Source organism: Mauremys mutica, chromosome 23 (genome assembly GCF_020497125.1).
Source record: "Mauremys mutica isolate MM-2020 ecotype Southern chromosome 23, ASM2049712v1, whole genome shotgun sequence".
Classification (NCBI taxonomy): Eukaryota; Metazoa; Chordata; order Testudines; family Geoemydidae; genus Mauremys; species Mauremys mutica.
The window spans coordinates 4474282-4492746 of record NC_059094.1 but is presented as its reverse complement, the minus strand read 5'-3'; the positions used below and the strand labels follow the sequence as shown (position 1 = coordinate 4492746).

The 18465-nt window shown below is 55.9% G+C and overlaps 1 long non-coding RNA gene and 1 pseudogene across 4 annotated transcripts; one reads left to right on the top strand and one right to left on the bottom strand.

Moving 5' to 3' along the window:
- The first annotated feature begins 1330 nt into the window (after window positions 1-1330).
- Window positions 1331-6809, top strand: LOC123355231. Of its 4 annotated transcripts, none has more exons than XR_006575020.1 (5): window positions 1331-1649; window positions 2171-2320; window positions 2474-4235; window positions 5705-5858; window positions 6408-6809. It is a non-coding gene; the product is annotated as an uncharacterized LOC123355231 (long non-coding RNA). The 4 variants fall into 4 exon arrangements; XR_006575021.1 differs by having other exon boundaries at window positions 2171-3362; window positions 4123-4235; XR_006575022.1 differs by having other exon boundaries at window positions 2171-3362.
- Window positions 6810-11631: 4822 nt separating this feature from the next.
- Window positions 11632-12597, bottom strand: LOC123355583 (annotated as a pseudogene).
- Window positions 12598-18465: the final 5868 nt, after the last annotated feature.

Here is an 18465-nt window from a genome sequence, read left to right as displayed (position 1 = left end):
TGTTGGTAATCCCTCCGGAAGGGGGTGAGCATGGACTAAGGGGCACTGCCAGAGAGCAGTGGCCTGAAGAAGGACACCGTCAAGTGGGGAGCAACGCGGGTCCAGACGCCAAGGGAGGACAAGAGACGGACAGGACACCGCCAGCAGAGCGCGCTTCCCATAGACTGAGCTAATTACCAGAGCGCCCAGCGGGAGGCGCCGTGGTGATGAGCTCCAACCCCGTCACATGTGGTGGAGAATGCAGGCACAGGCGGTCCGCCCTGATACTAGGGGCAAGAGCGAGGACTAGACAGATTGTGCCACATTGAGAGACTGAGACAAAATGGTGGAGAAAAGAGCCTTCTATTGGAGGGCCTGGGTGGCTCAGCTCGCCGAGCAGCAGAGGGAGTTGTTCTGGCTGCTGCGGGGGTCGGCACCCAGACCAAACGAGATCCGGCCTCAAGGGCGAGAGGCCAGGGCTGGGAACTCTGAATTGCTTCGGTGATGGGGACACTACAGGAGGGAGTGTCCCTACTGGGAGGGGGCAGAGAGGCCCCACCCAGAAAAGGCTCCCTCTGCTTGTTGGCTCTGAGGGGAGCCGGGGCACCTGAAGAGAGAGTGCCCCTACAGGACTCCCAAGGCCCGGGCCAGCCCAGAAGGAAGGGCCAGAGCCCAAACAAGCAGGAGTAGGGACATGGCAGGGGGAAGACCCAGAAAGTGCTTCCACTGCCACAAAGGGGGACATTTAAAGAGGCACTGCCCCCTGAGGCAGAAAGGGGGAGTGTCTGAGACAAGGGCTCGGTCTGAGACCCCACCCAGGGAAGGGGTGGTGAAGACCGAGGCCCCTAGAGAGAAAGGGGCTGGGCAGAGAGGCCCCACCGAAATGAGGGAACCCACATAGGAGCCAGGAGGGCCAATGTGGGAACCCAAACAGAAGTAGGAACCCCGTAGGACCAGGGCGGTCCACAATGGGAACCCAGACCCTAGAGGTGTGGAGCAGGTTGCTCAAGACTGTGGAGGGTCTGCGAGAGGAAAGGGAGGCCCTGTGGGCCCAGCTGTGAGGGAAGCTGGGGCGATAGGGACCCCCTTCCTTCCCCCCCGTGAGCATTCTTAAGGGGGAGGGGGTGGTGGGGTGGCTGCCCCACCCCCATGTGAGAGGGGGCTAGAGTAGGCCAGAACGGCTGCATAGGCCGGCAGCCAATCAAGGAAGGGCCTACTGAGAGCCAATCAGGGCCGAGATTAGAGCCAGCCAATCAGGGCTAGGCTAGGTACTATATAATGGCTGCCCAGGAGCACAGCAGTCAGTCTGCCCCAGAACTTCATGGAGGAAGGTCTGTTCTCCAGAGCAGGAGACCAGCACCTCAGACTGAGCAGTACTGCACCTGGCCATGTGGTGGCCGAGACAAATTGCAACCAGCTCTTGAGACAAGGGGCTAGACTTTGGGGGTTGTGGTTGGCCACTGAGGCAGGTGCAAGGACTGTTGCTAACCTCCCCCCCCCGCCGCCCTTCACCCTCAAAAGGGGATGAGGATGAAGGACACTATCAAGCAGGGAGCAACACGGGTCCAGCCATCAACGGAGGACAAGAGATGGACAGGACACTGCCAGCAGAGGGCGCTCCCCATGGACTGAGCTAATTTCCGGAGCGACCAGCGGGAGGTGCTGTGGTGGTGAGTCCCAACCTGGTCACAACCGCCCAGCCCTATTGTGGGCCCCTGGCTACCCTGCAGACTCTAGTCTGGACCGGAGTGGCCTCCCTCTGAGCGGGAGAGCGAGGGACCCCTACAGGGAACTAGTGGAAGGGGAAATGGAGCCCCCTGGCACTTACAGAAACTCGCTCCCCTCTCTGTGGAGCCGGGTCCTTCCCTCTGCTCCCCAAATTCCTTCATCTGAGGCTGGAGCTCTTTCCCTCACACCCACTCCCCACCCCCCTTTCCTTGGTCTACACCCCCTCCCATTCCCCCTGTGCCCAGGCAGAGCTCTCCCAGCCCCATATGATGCAGAAAGGCCCCTGTGTCAGGGCCACAGCCCCAGCCCCACTGGAGCCTGGAAAGCTCCACTTTTGAGGAGGTGGGAGTGGGACAGAGGCTCAGGGCTAGCTTCACCTCCTGCCCTTTATTGTCCCCTTGGCCCTTCTATGGGGTCTCTGGGTGTGAAAGGAATAGGAACCTCCTTACCAACTATCTTCCAGGCCCTGGGATCTGGCACAGCTTCCCAGATGGGCGCATCCTGTACCGGAGCCATGTCAGGGGGCAGTGGGGACAGGTCACCTCGTCCCAGCAAAGCAAGCAATGCTGGCTCTCAAAGAGGCTTAGATGGAAGACCCCATTCCCTCATGGAGGTAAGAGCCATTTACTCCTTGGAGCCTGTGGGTCTCTTGGGGGAGAAATGGCATCCCCAGTGCATAGCCTGGCTGGGAGCTTCCCCCTTTTCTGGCTCCCAGCTCTGGGACAGAGACTTCTCCATCATCGTACCACCCTGGTTTTGTTCCTAGGAAGGGGCTCCCCAGAGACGTCCTCGAACCTGGACTCCTGAGAGCATTTCTGGCAGGAGACTCCAGCCCCTCGGGCATGAAGAGAGCATCGGGTAGTCTCGGTCGCCAGTTCCACTTCCCACAGCAGGGAAAATGAGCCCATCAGCTCCCAGAATCCCAACTCTTTGACTTCCTTCCGCTCAGCAGTGAGGTTTCTCGAGCCCCCTCACCACACCTGTCAGCCTCTGAATGTCAGAGTCACCAGAAGGAGCAAACTCCAGTTCCAGGCAGTGGGGCCTGTGTGTATTCAGCCCCTCTGGAAACCAGGTCTGAAATGAGGAGCAAGGACCCCAGGCCAATAACAGTAGGAGTGGGCAGAGCAGGCCTGTAAGAGGGTGCTTTCCCCTGGGCTGCACAGCCTGGGACCTAGCCAAGTTGAGGATAGAACGAGCCCTAACTGAGAGGCAAAAGAGAGGCCAGGCCCTCCCCCTCGAGCGTCGCTTATTATAAATTTTCAAAAATGAATACAGTGGAGTCACATCTTACGCAGGGGTTAGGTTATAAGGTCAGCGGGTGTCAGGGTTGAATAGTTCTCCCATGGTCTCTAAGGAAGGGGACATACAAGGCCATAGAAAAGGCTACCAAGGCCAGCAAGGGCAAGGCCGCGCCAAAGTCAGGCTGAGGAACAGCCCCGAAGGGACGGAGGAGCTTGTTTCGGTTAAAGACATTTTTGGACTTTTCGTTTGGGGTGATCGCGACCCAGGAAGGAGTGGAATAAAAGACGGTCACCTGGCTGAAGGGCTGAGTTCCCAGGCAAAAAGCTGCCAGAGTGCCCTAGCGACTCTCAGCGGGGGCGCTAGCCCAGCAAGAAAGCTGTGAGACCAGCCTTGCCAGGAAGGGGCGCCTCTCGGTGAGTGAACTCTGTTACAAGCCTGTTTCCATTATGGAAACAGCCTGGTATTGGAGAGTGCTGGGGATGGCCTATGGGAGAGGATGGCTGGAGGGGTCATACAGAAGGGGCAGCAGGGTGCAGTGATGAGAGCAGGGAACAGGTTATACAGCAGCACTGCCACTGAGTGGTAACGTGATCCTGGCCAGGTCACTCTCCCATCTGGTGCCTCACTTTCTCTATCTTTGAAATGAGGATCATCCTGTCCCACATGGAGAAAGTGTTTGATCCTCTGCTCTTGATTCCCAAATCCCTGCCCTCCTTGCCCCACACAGGCCTCTGCCCATGTTAGTGCCTGGGTCACCCTGCAACTGCAAGGTCTCATGTACAGTCTCCTGCCAGCAAACTGAAACCGCCCCTAGATCCAGAATAGGAATTGCAGTTCCTGTGCGCTGCCCTGAATGGAGTCTAGACCATGGGCATGGGGAAGGCCAACGCTCACCTCCAGGTAGATCATCAACCTGCTCCTCTGTCCCAGGAGCAGGAAGGCCTCTGGTTCTTGCTCTCTTGGTAGCTGGAGCTGCTAAGTTAGGGGTGCGGTGGGCCATTGGGCCACCAGTGATCAGGGCAGAGCAGTGTTTAACCAGTTACCAATCCATGAGAGGACCTTATGATGGACCTTATGATTGTACAGTTGATTCAATTGCTTATTCTTTGGGATTCAGAACCTCTGTTCTCCCTCAGAGGTGACAGAACCCTGACTGTCAAATCTGTCTTTCAGGCTCTGTCCCAGCCTCTCACACAGATCCTGCAGCCAGCCCAGCTCATCCTGTCAAACCAAGCAACATGGGTCCCATTGAAGCTCAGGTAGAAGATCCCAGGCACCTCCTGGAGGTCAGAACCGTTCATTCGTCCTGCCACTTGGGGCTCTTGCAACAAACAGGGGATTCCTGCTACATATCCTGGTTGTAACCTCCCTGGCCACACAATAGCAGATCTTAAGGTGGCCATCCTGCAGCAAAAAAACTTCAGGACCAGACTTCAAAGAGAAACTGCTGAGCTCCAGTTCATCTGCAAATTTGACACCATCAGCTCAGGATTAAACAAAGACTGTGAATGGCTTGCCAACTACAGAACCAGTTTCTCCTCTCTTGGTTTTCACTCAACTGCTAGAACAGGGCCTCATCCTCCCTGATTGAACTAACCTCGTTATCTCTAGCTTGCTTCTTGCTTGCATATATAAACCTGCCCCTGGAAATTTCCACTACTTGCATCCGAAGAAGTGGGTATTCACCCACGAAAGCTCATGCTGCAAAACGTCTGTTAGTCTATGAGGTGCCACAGGATTCTTTGCTGCTTCTACAGAACCAGACTAACACGGCTACCCCTCTGACACTTAATATCCTGGTTGGGAGCTTTCCCTGTCCCCAGATCCCAGCCCTGGTACAGAGACCTATTTCTCACCATGAAATCCTCATTTTATTCTCAGAGGAGGTGTCCAGGATCCTAGAGACTGTTTTCCGCTGCAGGAGGTTTGAGCGGGGAGAGATCACTCACTGTCAAGACCCAGGGGTCTTCAGCCCGGGTCTGCAGGGTTCATGGGAGCAGCCACACTCCTACCCTCCACCTGGAAACCTGTTGAAAATTGCTTACTTAGGACCCATGAGGTTCAGCCCCAGTTTGAGGCTCCACTCCTGAGGTCCTATTGGAGGAGTCCCAGGAAAGCTCATTGGCCCCCTGGCCCTGCTTAAGACAGCAGCAGGAACTGGAAGCTGACTGAACGCCAGGGCTGCTCCCTGTTCTGGACCATGTGCTGCCTGGTTCTGCTGCTGCTCCCCTGGCTTGATTTCCTGGCATCTGATTTGTGGTTGTGATAGCAAGTTTCTTTTGCTGCTGATCTTCCAGTATCCTGACTCAGCTGACTCTCGACTCCTGTCATGTGAGTGTGGACTCTGGCTCTGACCAGTAGGTCTGGCTGCCCTTGACCCAGCCATGACATTGACTTTTTTGTACAATTTCTCCAATGCCCTTTTCTGCTCTCCAGCAAGATGCACCAGTCCCTTGGCTCCCAAAGTCCTAGTTGCTGCTCAAGGGCTGAGGGGTAGTGCTTGTATTGCCCCCGCCCCCACCCCAGCTGCTTTTCCGATGGGAATCTCCCTAGAGCAGAGGAGAAATCTGCTCTCCTCTTAGGATCAGTCTCAGCAGTAATTCCACCCACCCTGGCCGCAGCTCAGCTACTTTGTTCACCTAGGGTCAGGGACCACTTGGAAGCCCTTAGCGTGTGGGTGGAGGTGGGAGCAGAGGCTGAAGCTGTAGCATTTTCCACCAAAGAACACCACCGCGTCTTTCTATGGTCCGGCTAGGGCTCGCCATCCGTCTTGGAGCTGAACCCCAGATGGGAGCTGATTGTCCTTGGTGAGCCGTGTTCTTGTGTGGGATGGAGCTGAGGGCCAGAGAGGGCCAGGAGCAGATGCATCACGCCTGGCCAGGACCGGGCTAAACAGCCTGTAACACTAGGTGAGTCAAACTATGGCCACAATACAGGCACCCTGGGTATCCATGGGGACTTAATTTGGGCCCTTCACTACCAAGAGCACAACTCATTCCAACTTGAGTCATGATGGTGGTTACCCCTGCCAACCCTACTGAGGTGGGTCAGTTTTATCCCTGTTAGCTGGGGCATAGCGATAGAAAGCAACTGGCTGTGAGGTCACACACAATGTCACTGACAGAGGCAGGAAGGAAGCGTGGTACTGATCCCAGTCCAGCTCCAACCACTAGACTCCACCCACTTCCAAAGTCAGAGAACCCAGGAGCCCTGACTCTGACAGCTCGGCCTTAAATGACATGACCAACCTCCCTCCCACTCAGGAAGCCATAGAAGGGACCATCTGCTGAGCTCCCCTTTGCAATGCCGCTGTCAGAGACCATTGCTGGTGGGTGCCAAGTGACTGAGCAGGGAACTCCTTGAGAGCCTCCTAGAGACTCACAGGTGTTTGACTGTGACCCTCAGGGAGCCGTGGGAAGAGACTCTCCTGCTCTAACAAAGGGTTTCTGTTCTCCTAGACAGGCAGCCCGTGAGTCCAGTTTGCAGAATGTGGAAGAGCCCTTTGGTGATGTTTTGGAGGATTCCCCACGTAGGTGGCAGCAGCTGCAGTGCCTGGGGTCCCCATGGGCCAAGCCTCCACTCCTGACACTCCAGGCTAATCTCCCCTGCTCTCAGCGGGGCTTGGCTTTAGCTGCTGGGCCTGCGTGCCTAGACAGAGGACTCAGGTATTTCCATCAGGCTGCTCAATGGCAAATGCAGCCACCCAAAGAGGTGAAGAAGAATGGAAGCGAAAGCACAAAGCTGGACCATCCGCTGAGCTGTTGCAATCAAGTGAGCAGAGCCGGGGAGAGAAGAGGGAGAACTCGAAGGTGGCTGGCGGCAGTAGGGAGGAGAAGCAGTTTGGGAGCCAAGAGAGTAGAAATAAATAGCTCATGACAAATACTGTGGCTTTGTCTTGTGTGGTGAAGGGTTGGAAAGGGGTCTCTTTACTGTCACGCTAAACTTTACAATAGCTGGATTCAGAGTAGCAGCCGTGTTAGTCTGTATCCACAAAAAGAACAGGAATCCTTGTGGCACCTTAGAGACTAACACATTTATTTGAGCATAAGTGCATTAGGGTTCACATACGTGAGCATAAGGAGGAACCTTTTGAATTTTCTCCTTTCCTTACACTGATTTTACTAGAAAACAGACATCCTCACACCTTGTCAAACTGTCTATATAGGGCTATCTTGAGTATCACTACAAACATTTTTTCTCCTAATGAATTAGCCTCTTAGAGTTGGGGGTGTGTGTGTACAAAAGCTTATGCTCAAATAAATGTTAGTCTCTCTAAGGTGCCGCAAGTTCGCCTGTTCTTTTTACTTCTTGTCCCCTTCACTTAAGGAGTCAGCATAAGTGCCTTAGTTGGTCAACTCCTGAACTCAAGTCTCTGCTTCTTCCCAGGGGTGGCTCTAGGCACCAGCAAAGCAAGCAGCTGCTTGGGGCAGCCCATTTGCAGGGGCGGCAGCTAGCAGGGATCGAGCCTGGGAGCTGAGAACCAACAGGGGGCCCTGGGAGCTGTAGTTCCTTAGTTAGCTCCCTGCCTATAGAACCAGCCCTGGAGCAGGGAAAGAACTACATTTCCCAGCATTCCCTTAGCCACTACCAACGGGAAAGCAGGGGAGGGAGTATGGTAGCTGAAACCTCATGCTGCAGCTTGAGCTCACTGCTAGAGCGGGGTGGCACTGTGAATGGGGAACAAGTGTGCCCAAGAGGTAGAAGCCTTTGGCCCAGATATCCCCTTCAGAAGACATCCCCAGACTGGCTTAGGGATACTGGTGTGACCCCACCTTGCAGCCCCCAAAGAAGGAATTGGGGGGATTAAATGGACAGTGCCCCCCTCTATCTGAAGCCTAGCAAGGGAGGTACGTGGATCCCACTAGAATTTAAAATGAAAAGTAAGGGAGGGGAGGCTCTACTGGACCTGGGCAGCTTCAGATACAGTACCAGGCACGTAGGAGGATTTCCACTTCTGAGCCTTGGAAGCAGAAATTGACTTTTCCTTTCCAGGTTTAGCTAATAGCACCTGCCTTCCAGATTTGAACACCTCAAAAGTCAGGAGTGCTCAAGCTCAGTTTGGGCAGCTGTTACTTCATTTCTCCCAAATCAAATATACTGATCCATTGTAACTTGCTGTAGATAAAATTGAGCAAGAAATGCTTCCCAGTGGTTTTTAGGACTGGAATTGCTATTTTCAACAGCCATTGCTTTTTTTTTTTTTAGTTGTTTAAAAGGAAGACAGTGATATTCAATTGGCAAATTCCCCATAGAAACAAAGAGTGGAACAAAAGAATAATAAAGGCACCTTGACTATTCCTCATTTATGGAGGACAGTCTTATAATATGCATCCAGATATCCTCCAATCACACAAGCTGAAAATTGTTGCACTTTACTGCAGTTCTGTAACCATATGGTAACCAATCCTGTCTGTGTTCTGTGCACATCCAAAATTCCTGCTGAATGACCCACCCTGGGAGCAAGTCACCAGTGACCCAGGGCTGGGGCAGAAGGAGGGTGCAGGTGGGGGAGAGGGAGGAAGAGCCCAGGGCTGGTGTGGCAGGGGGTGCGGGTAGAGGGGGCAGAGCCCAGGGCTCGGGTGGCAGGGGGTGGGGGGGCACTGGTGGGTGGGAAGGGGGGTGCCCAGAGCTGGTGCAGCACAGGGTGTGTGTGAGCCCAGGGCTGGGGTGACAGGGGGGTGCGGAAAGGGGGAGGCCCAGAGCTGGGGCAGCAGGGGGTGCAGGTGTGTGGGGGGCAGAGCCCAGGGCTGGGGCAGCAAGGGCGTGCAGGGGGGGAGCCCAGGGCTGGGGTGAGGGCAGCCAAATTTTATTTTGCTTGGGGCGGCAAAAAACCTAGAGCCGGCCCTGCTTCTTCCAGTATGTTTCAATGGATCTCTCTCCGATTGATCCAAGTGATAATCAGGTCTATGTTCTTAGACCTGCTACAGGACAGCATTTCTGTGGAAGACGCTGCTGGCCCAGCCTGCACTCAGTGTGAGGTTCCCCCACTGAGAGCTGAAATCACTGAGAGCTGGTGAAACCTCAGGAGACCAACTGAGAGGTCACAGGGGCTGGTGGCAGCAGAAGGTGATGGCACAAGGCCATCGGCCATGGAGTGGTGGAGTGAATGGTGGCACGACAAACAGCGGCCAGAGTGAGCAGCCGGAGAGCAGCCGCCAGTGGTGAGCAGCTGGAGGAATGAGCGAGGTGCCTTCTCCCCCACAGGCTGGGAGGTCATTTCAGCTCCAGTGGTCACTTAACAAACCAAAAGACTCTCTCTGGAGCTAATCAGCTCTATCTGTAAACAGGAGAGAGGGGCAGGTCAAATAGTGCCTGTGACTTTTAGGCAGAGCCCACAGCACCAAGCAAACCCCCTGTCTCCCCCCTCCCTCTCCACCGGGATCTGCCATTCAAACCTCTTGCTTAGCCAGCGCAGTCCAGTTGAGGGTGACCAGTGCTTAATTCTAATGAAAAAGGTGCCGGGGCTCAAGGAAGTTTTTTACTTTCTTAACTAATGGGGCAAACCCGGAGGTCCTGAGGCTATGAACTGCCAAGCCTAGATGTGCCAGGGCTCAGGCCTGGCAAAAAATTAAGCCCTGAGGGTGACCCCCTCACTCAGGACAGGCTCAGGACAGTTCTTCTGCCCTTTACTCATACAACAGGAATAACAACATTTCATTCCCCCTCATTCAAACCTCTGGGCATCTCTGCCCTCGGCTTTGCACCTCCTTTCACGCCACTTCCCATGGGCTAAGCCTTCCCTCCCCTTCAAAGCCAGGCCAGGTCTACCCAGCTAGACAGACACAGGGTTATACGGCAACAGCTCTGCCTGCGGTGCCTCCTAGTGGGGATGCAGCGTGTAGGGGCAAGAGAGTGCTTTGGCCAGTGTAACTGTCTACACTAGGCTTTTGCCGGAATAGAAGTGTCATGAGAACTCCACCCCTAGGCAACATTATTATACCGACCCGAGGTTTTAGTGGTGGCCAGGCACAGCTGTTCTCGGAAGCCGCCTCTGCCCATCTGCTCACACTGCCTCGCTCCACATGTTGGAGGTCCCTGGCAATGCTGCGGGGCAGGGCTCTTTCCTCAGCCCAAGCCTGGGAAAGCATTGCTCTGTAGTTAAATGCAGACTCAGCAGAGAGGCCCATGTAGGGTTGGCAACTTTCTAATCACACAAAACCAAACACCCTTGCCAGTGATGAGCTGCTAAAATCTTAACAACCGGTTCTCTATAAAGTTCTGATTTAAGGGATGTGCCAGAGCATGTATTTTTTGTACCAATAGGGTTACCATACGTCCGTATTTTCCTGGGAGGAATTTTTAAATTTTAAAAATTCCACCCAGACAGCGATTTAAGAACTGAAAAGCCTGACATGTCCAGGAAAATACAGATGTATGTTAACCCTACCTAAAGTTCTTTTTTAAAAAGATGGGCCTGAACTAGAAATGAGCTCCGTTTCACATGTGTGGGTCCCTGCCACTCCCTTTGGGTCTGCTAGGGTGACCAGATGTCCCTATTTTATAGGCACAGTCTCAATTTTGGGGTCTTTTTCTTATATAGGCTCCTATTACTCCTCACCCCCTGTCCCGATTTTTCACACTTGCTGCCTGCTCACCCTAGGGTGTGCACATGTGTGGGTCCCAGCTGCTCCCTGCCCCCCTCATTGAAGCAGGTGTGCAGGGTTAGTGCCCTGGGAACTGCAGGGCACCAGTGGACACGGGGCTGGCTGCAGACAGGGGCGTGGGGCAGGGCTAGCTGGAGGCAGGGAGTGTGACACGGGCTGGCTGCAACAGGGGCTGGCTGTGGGTAGGGGATGCAGACAGGGGCTAGCAGGGGGTGGCTGTGGGCAGGGGGTGGCTGCGGACTGGGGGTGGCTGTGGCAGGGGCTGTGGCTGGCTGGTGGCTGTGGCAGGGGCTGTGGCAGGGACTGGGGGCAGGAGACGCAGACACTCACAGGCGGGGACCGGCTGGGAGCAGCCCCCCGGGGACCCACCAGGCATCAGCAGCAGGAGCCCCAGGGCCAGAGGTCCGAGGAGCAGCAGCAGCAACCGGGTTAGGAGGCAGCCCACATGGCTCCCGTAGCGCAGCGCAGCGCCCCCTGGCGGCCGGGAGGAGGAATTACACCCTTCCCGGCCAGAGCCCATCAAAGCTTCCCTCGCAGGGAAGCCAGTTAACAAGCGGTTCTAAAACCGCTTCTAAATTTAACAACCGGTTCGTGCGAACCGGCTCCAGCTCACCCCTGGAGAGGAGACACCCCGTCCCCAGCACCCTCCCGTTTCAGCCCTGCTCACGTCAGTCAGCATTAGGGGCTGTTTGGAGTCAGAGACACCATGTCCAAAGAAACCCCCATAAAGGGAATGGGCCAGGGCTACCACAGCTGCCTCATCCCTGGCCCGCTGGTTGTAGGGGTTACAGGGAGGTCTGAAAAGAGCTCGCTTCCATATTAAACCCATCTCCAGCTGTTAGCAGCACTGACACCTCTGCCTCATCAACTAGGGCAGTGTGAGCGCACCAGACTGGTGTTACCGTCTCGGAGAATCCTGTCCCCCTCAGGAGCTGTCCAAATTAACGGCTAGCGAGCAGGCCCTAGTACTGAACTGAAACAGGTTTCCAGGTACACAACCCCACGGGCAGTGTGTATTCGGAACCACCATTGCTAGACCATTGCAGGGAGGAATATGAGGAGGAGCAGTGAAGAAGCACTAAACCACCACTTGTATGAGTGCTAGTTCCTCCTGAATGCAGCACAGGGACAATGAACCGTAACTGAGCAAAGTCACACATCCAGCTCACTTAGGTGTAACCCCTTTGGGGTCTAGAGAGCATGGCCCCTTTAAATCTTTTTCCCAAGGGGGAGGGGGAGAGTAAGAAAAAGGAGGGAAACTCCAGGGGGCAGGGCTGGAGCTGGAGGGAGAGAGAGGATAAGCACCACGATGAGAAGAACAAGCAGAATGCCGATCACACACCACTGGCGCCGGTCGCTGGTCATGTGGGAGACCTTGGCCATCTTCTTCAGCACGCCGTCCATGTGGGACTGGGTGTGATCCATCTCCTGGCCGAACTCCTCCAGCATCAAGCTCTGCTCGTCCAGCTCGTCCCCAACCCGGCCCGACATGTGCTTCAAGACCCGGATGCTGCCCGACACCAGCTCCAGCTGCTCGTCCTGCTGGTCTATGATCAGCTGCTGATGCAATTGCTGCTCCTCAATATAGCGGGAATTGGCTGACACCAGCTCCTCCCGCAGCTGCCCGTACTGCTCCGGGGGGGGGGGGGAGGCTTCTGGCTGGCCCCACCGCCAATCAGCATCTCTCTGTTTTTCCGCTCGGTGAAGGCCAGGGCTGACGGGCTGGATATATGATCCCGCATCTCCTTGACGGAGTCCCGCATCTGCCTCACGAAGGCCCGTCTCTCCGTCAGCTCGCTGGCTTCGATCCTGAACTTGCGAAGGTTCGACTCCACAATGCCAATGGTCTCCAGATCCTCCAGGTCCCACTCGATGCTCCGCAGGCTGTTGCGCAGCTCGTTCGTGGTCCAGTCGAACTCCTCTGTGCTGACGACATGAGTCTCCTGCAGCAGCTCACACCAGCGCTCGTACAGCCCCCGGGCCGTGTTCACAGCCTTCTGCACCTCCCCCCACACGGCGGAGAACGGGTCCTCCAGGGCCATGCTGCCGCCCCGGCCCCCTGCTCCGCCGGCTGCTGCCGCCGCCACTCCCCGCCATGTGACCGGCGCTGGCCCTGCCCCCAGCAAAGGGCTGGCTGCAGAGCAGACTCCATCTTGGCCACGAGGGCGTTAAAGTTACACTTGGTGGCCCGTACGGGGATTTGCAGTACACACACACACATACCCACACCCCTACGTTGCGCACCCTGGGTTTTTTCTTCACAGAGAAAAGAAACTCCTGAGTGACTTTCATCTCAGTAAAAAAAAAAAAAATGGAGAGAGGATTATTAGAAGACCTGTGCCGAGGGGCACGAATCCCAGTAACCAAAGCTGTGCTGGTGGCGGGGTTCCCAGAAGAGATGGAACCAAATGAAATTGAGGAAAGCCTAGATGCAGCTGAAATACTGGGGTGGGTAAAGGTCCACACCCGTATTTACAACTGCAAAGTGAAGGGCATGGTAGCACTATGTACTCACTCCAAGGAAGCAGATCTTGACAAAATGCCCAAAGAGGTGAAAGTAGAAGGTATCCCCTGGACAATTCTCGGGGCAGAGCAGTCCCCTCCTAGTGTGCCTGAGTCACTTGAGGTGGATTCTTTAGCACAGAAATTGCAAGCTCTGATGGTAGATGAGAAGCGGACAAGAGAAGAATTAATTTTAGCATTAGGAGGGACTCCAACACCTGCAGCACCCAGCCTGGTGGGATGGGCCAAAGAGCTGGGAAATGCTCTCAAAGATGCATTGAAGCCGGTACATGAAAATGCTCCATACAAGCGGTTACGTTCATTCTCGGGGGTGTCACCTGTACCCTCAGGGGAGGATGATTATGAAACCTGGAGGGAGAGAGAGGGGAAGCAGCATGGCTGGCCCTGGAGAAGGAAGCAGAGAGAACCTGCCGGAGGCCTGAGGAGGACAAGCCCGATCGGGGACAGCCCAGGACAGGAGCCAGGAGGAGTCCTGTGCCGGGGGGAATCACCCGAGAAGGACAGGCCGGAGCTGGACCCAGTATCACGGCTGCCCGGAGCTGCCTGGGGCTGTGAGTACTGGGGCTTGTGACTCTGCACTGGGAATAAGGAAGGAGGCTGCTAGATAGTTAAGTGGGGAGGTGGTCGCTCTGTGTGGCTTTGCAGAGAGTGGCAGAAGAGGGCACCGGAGGGGTTTGCTGGGGAGAGTTCACTGGCGCCGAAGACGACCAGGAGTACCAAAGACTCACCACCATACTGGAACTTTGCTCAGGCCTCCTGAACTCTGTGCGCAGACACATTGCTTAGTGTCTGCCCTTTCAGACTGTGCTACCACTGGGTCCATGGGGCCTTGGTTTGGATGCAGCCCTGTTTTACTGCTCCCCCTATATTTCTCCTTGTTGTTTTTCTCCTCCCAGCCCTCTGTAAATAAATATCTCCCTTTGTTATGTCCATTGTACTTTTCCTGTGGGTGTGTGTGTTCACTCTGGGGGGTTTGGAACAGGTGCCCCTGGGGTGGAAGGGATTTCTCCTGCTGCATTCCTGCGCGTGCTGTCTCTTGGCCAGAGCTGCCTGCAGAGCAGACTCCATCTTGGCCACGAGGGCGTTAAAGTTACATAGGGTAGCTGGCAAAGAATGTTCTTCTTCGAGTGCTTGATCATATCCATTCCAGTTAGGTGTGCGCGCGCCGCGTGCCCGTTCATCGGAAGATTTTTACCCTAGCAACACTCGGTGGGTCGGCTGGGCGCCCCCTGGAGTGGCGCCGCTATGGCACCGGATATATACCCCTGCCGACCCATCCGCCCCTCAGTTCCTTCTTACCGCCCGTGTCGGTCGTTGGAACAGTGGAGCGCGGCTTAGCTGACCTCCACTTCCCTAGCTACTCGTAGTTCTCTCGTTCCTTGTTGTGTATATAGTTAAAAACTTTTTTTATATTTCACTTTAGTTTATTACTTTATAGTATATTTAGTATAATAATAGTTGAGAGGGGCTTGGGGAATAGCCCCTTCCCCGCACCCGGTGCCGGGGCCCATGCCCGGTTCACCGGGTTTCAAACCGTGCTCGGCCTGCTGCAGGCCGATGCCGACAGGAGACCCGCACGATTCCTGTCTGAAGTGCCTCGGGGAGTCGCACAGAAGCACCTCCTCGGCACCGGACCAAGCCGGTACGGCCAAGGCTCCTCGGCACCACCCGTCGCCGGCACCAAGGCCGGCTCGACGCCACTCCCTCTCCCCAAGGTCGAGAAAGACTAAGACTCCTGCTGCTTCCGTGCCACCTGCACCGCAGCCAGAGAGCTCGTCCAAGTTGGACCGCCCGGCGCCGACACCCGCCGCGGCACCGACGACATCTGCACCGTCGATTCCAGACCCACAAGGGCCATCGAGTCTGGTGCCTGTCAGCTCCCCGGCTAGACCTGTGGTAGAGCTTAATATCCCATCCACGCCGGAGATGTTTTCAACAGCGAGGGATCTGATTTTGATGACAGAGTCGACGCTGCCTCCGCCCCTGGCACCGCCGGTGCGGGCGACACAGTCTATAGGCAAGCCGGTCTTCATTCGGCCACCCTCTGTCGGCACAGCAGACTGGCACCGTTCTAGATCACGGTCCTGCAGACGTTCCAGGTCCCGACGGCGCTCCCACTCCTGTCGCCGCTTGCAGTCCTGGCACCGTTCTCCTCTGCGGTACCTGTCGCACTCGCGGCTCCGGTCGGCATCCCGGTCGCCGGCCCGATATTCTCGGCACTGCTCCAGCTCCCGGCACCGCTCCAGGCACCGTGACTCCCGTAGCCGCTCCCGACGCTGAGCCTCGAGATCGCGGTCGACCTACCGGCACCGTTCTGGTCGCAGGTCCCGATCTCGTTCCCGGTACCGGTATGCCTCCCGGTACCGGTATCCGGTGCCGAGTAGAGCTAGGCCTGCTAGAGACATGGACTCTGCTCAGGGCCTCTCCACTCCTCCATGGCCTTCCAGGCATGCTTCAGAGTCGTCCTGCGCGGACAGCTATTATGCGCAGGACCGCGAGTCTGATGTGCCCACCGGGGTCTTCCAAGAGGTACAGGCCCAGGACCTAGGCCCACGCCAGTGGTCCTTCTGGACGCCTTGGGCATACCACCAGGCCCAAGGGGCACCAGTAGTCCCGTCCCGCTCGGCCCCATCAGAGCACCGGGTGCCAGAGGCGACAATCAGCCGTCCACCTCCCGCTGGTATGGAGGAAGCTCCAGTCCACCCACCGGACTCCCCAGTCCCACTGGAGCAGGAGGTTGCTCAGGAGCAAGAGGCCACGCAGGACCCTCTCATCCCAGGTGTCTCCTCTTCCTCTTCTCCAGACGAGGCGGTGGCAGGGACATCTTCCTTGGGCCCTCCTCCAATCGACCTGAGGGCCCACCAGGACCTCCTCAGGAGGGTAGCACTCAACATGAAACTCCAGGTAGAGGAGGTCCCAGAGGTGGAGGACCCAGTGGTGAGCATTCTGTCGGCTGATGCTCCCACCAGAGTGGCCCTACCGTTTATTCGTACCATCCAAGCCAATGCAGACACTCTATGGCAATCGCCGGCCTCCATACCACCTTCAGCCAGGGGAGTCGAGCGTAAATATATGGTGCCCTCTAAGGGGTACGAGTATTTATATGTCCATCCTCCTCCCTGCTCACTGGTCGTTCAATCAGTTAATGAGAGGGAACGCCATGGCCAGCAGGCAGCAGCCCCAAAATCTAAGGAGGCTAGGCGAATGGACCTGCTCGGCCGAAAGGTGTACTCGGCGGGCGCCTTACAGCTCCGGGTGGCGAATCAACAAGCCCTCCTCAGCCGCTTTAATTACAACACATGGGCGGAGGTGGGGAGATTTACGGAACTACTCCCTCAGGATTCCCGCCAGGAGTTCGCGGCCTTCTTGGAGGAAGGAAAAAAGGTGGCCAGAACTTCCCTCCAAGCCTCGCTCGATGCAGCTGACTCAGCAGCCAGGACTCTGGCCTCAGGTGTTGCCATGAGGCGTATCTCATGGCTTCAGGTTTCCTGAGTTGCAGTACACCATCCAGGACTTGCCGTTTGATGGTAAAGGCCTCTTCTCGGAGAAGACTGACTCTAGGCTGCAAAGCCTGAAAGACAATAGGGTCATAATGCGTTCGCTAGGCATGCACACACCAGTGACCCAACGCAGACCCTTCCGCCCCCAACCTCCCCGTCCGTATTTTGTGCCTAGAAACAGGCAGGACTTTGACAGGCGGCGTGGCCGAGGTGGGCGTAGATGCCAATCAAGACCCCAAAGGGGCCAAAATCAAAGTCCCTCGAAACCACCAGTGGGACCAAAATCTAACTTTTGAAGGTGCCCCTGAGGACGGCGTACCAAGTACAGGCCAGGGTCTTTCTCCTCCCTTCTCCAACCGACTCTTCTACTTCCTCCTGGCGTGGTCCCAGTTAACCTCGGATCTCTGGGTCCTACGCACGGTGGAATATGGATACCACCTCCAATTTGTTTCAACCCTGCCCTCCCACCCCGTCCCTCTTCAGGGACCCCTCTCACGAGCAATTCCTCTTGCAAGAGGTGCAGTCGCTCATTGCCATGGGGGCTATAGAGGAGGTGCCAAAGAACGAAAAGGGCAAGGGGTTTTACTCCCGTTATTTCCTAATCCCCAAGTAAAAGAGTGGTCTCAGACCCATCCTAGACCTGCGAGGACTCAACCAGTTTATGGAAAAGTTGAAGTTCCGTATGGTATCCCTGGGGACCATTATCCCGTCCGTGGATCCTGGAGATTGGTATGCCGCCCTCGATATGAAGGACGCATATTTTCATATCGCCATTTTTCCTCCGCACAGGAGGTACCTCCGCTTCGTAGCCGACCATCAGCACTTCCAGTTCACAGTCCTGGCCTTTGGCCTTTCCACAGCCCCAAGGGTATTCACGAAGTGCATGGCCGTGGTCGCTGCGTATCTCCGCCGACGTCGGATACACGTGTTTCCGTATCTGGACGATTGGCTCCTCTGGGGGACCTCTGAGACACAAGTCGCCCAGCATGTGGGCGTCGTCAGGGACCTATTCACTCGTCTAGGCCTGGTGATCAATATAGAGACGTCCTCTCTAGTTCCCACACAGAGGTTAGACTTCATAGGAGCGACCCTAGACTCCAATCTCGCCAGGGCCTGCTTACCACAGCCGCGGTTTCAAGCAATGGCAATTATCATCCGCGGTCTGCAGAATTTCCCGACGACCTCGGTTCACACTTGTCTCGGTCTCTTGGGCCACATGGCGGCATGGACGTTCGTAACCAAGCACGCCAGGCTCCGCCTGGGTCCGTTACAAACTTGGCTCAACTCGGTGTACCGCCCGAGCAGGGACTCAATAGACACAATAGTCACCATTCCCCCGAGCACTCTAGGCTCTTTAGACTGGTGGCTGACTCCCTCCCTGGTGTGTGCAGGGCTACCGTTCCATCCGCCTCAGCCCTCAGTGTCCCTGACGACGGACACGTCTTCTCTCGGCTGGGGCGCGCACCTCGGGATCCTTCGTACACAAGGCCTCTGGTCATCTCAGGAGCTGACACTTCACATAAATGTCTGAAAACTGAGAGCAGTCCGCCTAGCGTGCCAGGCGTTCCTGCAACATTTACAAGGCTGCAGTGTCTCAGTGTTTACGGACAACACAACGGCCATGTACTATATAAAACAAACAGGGAGGGACTCGATCTTCCCCTCTTTGTCAGGAGACCATCAGACTCTGGGACTTTTGCATAGCCCACTTGATAGACCTGGTAGCTTCCTTTCTCCCGGGGGTTCGGAACATTCTGGCGGATCGACTGAGCAGGTCATTCCTCTGCCACGAGTGGTCGATACGCCCGGATGTTATTCATTCAGTTTTCCAGAGGTGGGGATTTCCCCACATAGACCTGTTTGCTTCCCGCGAGAACAGGAAATGCCAG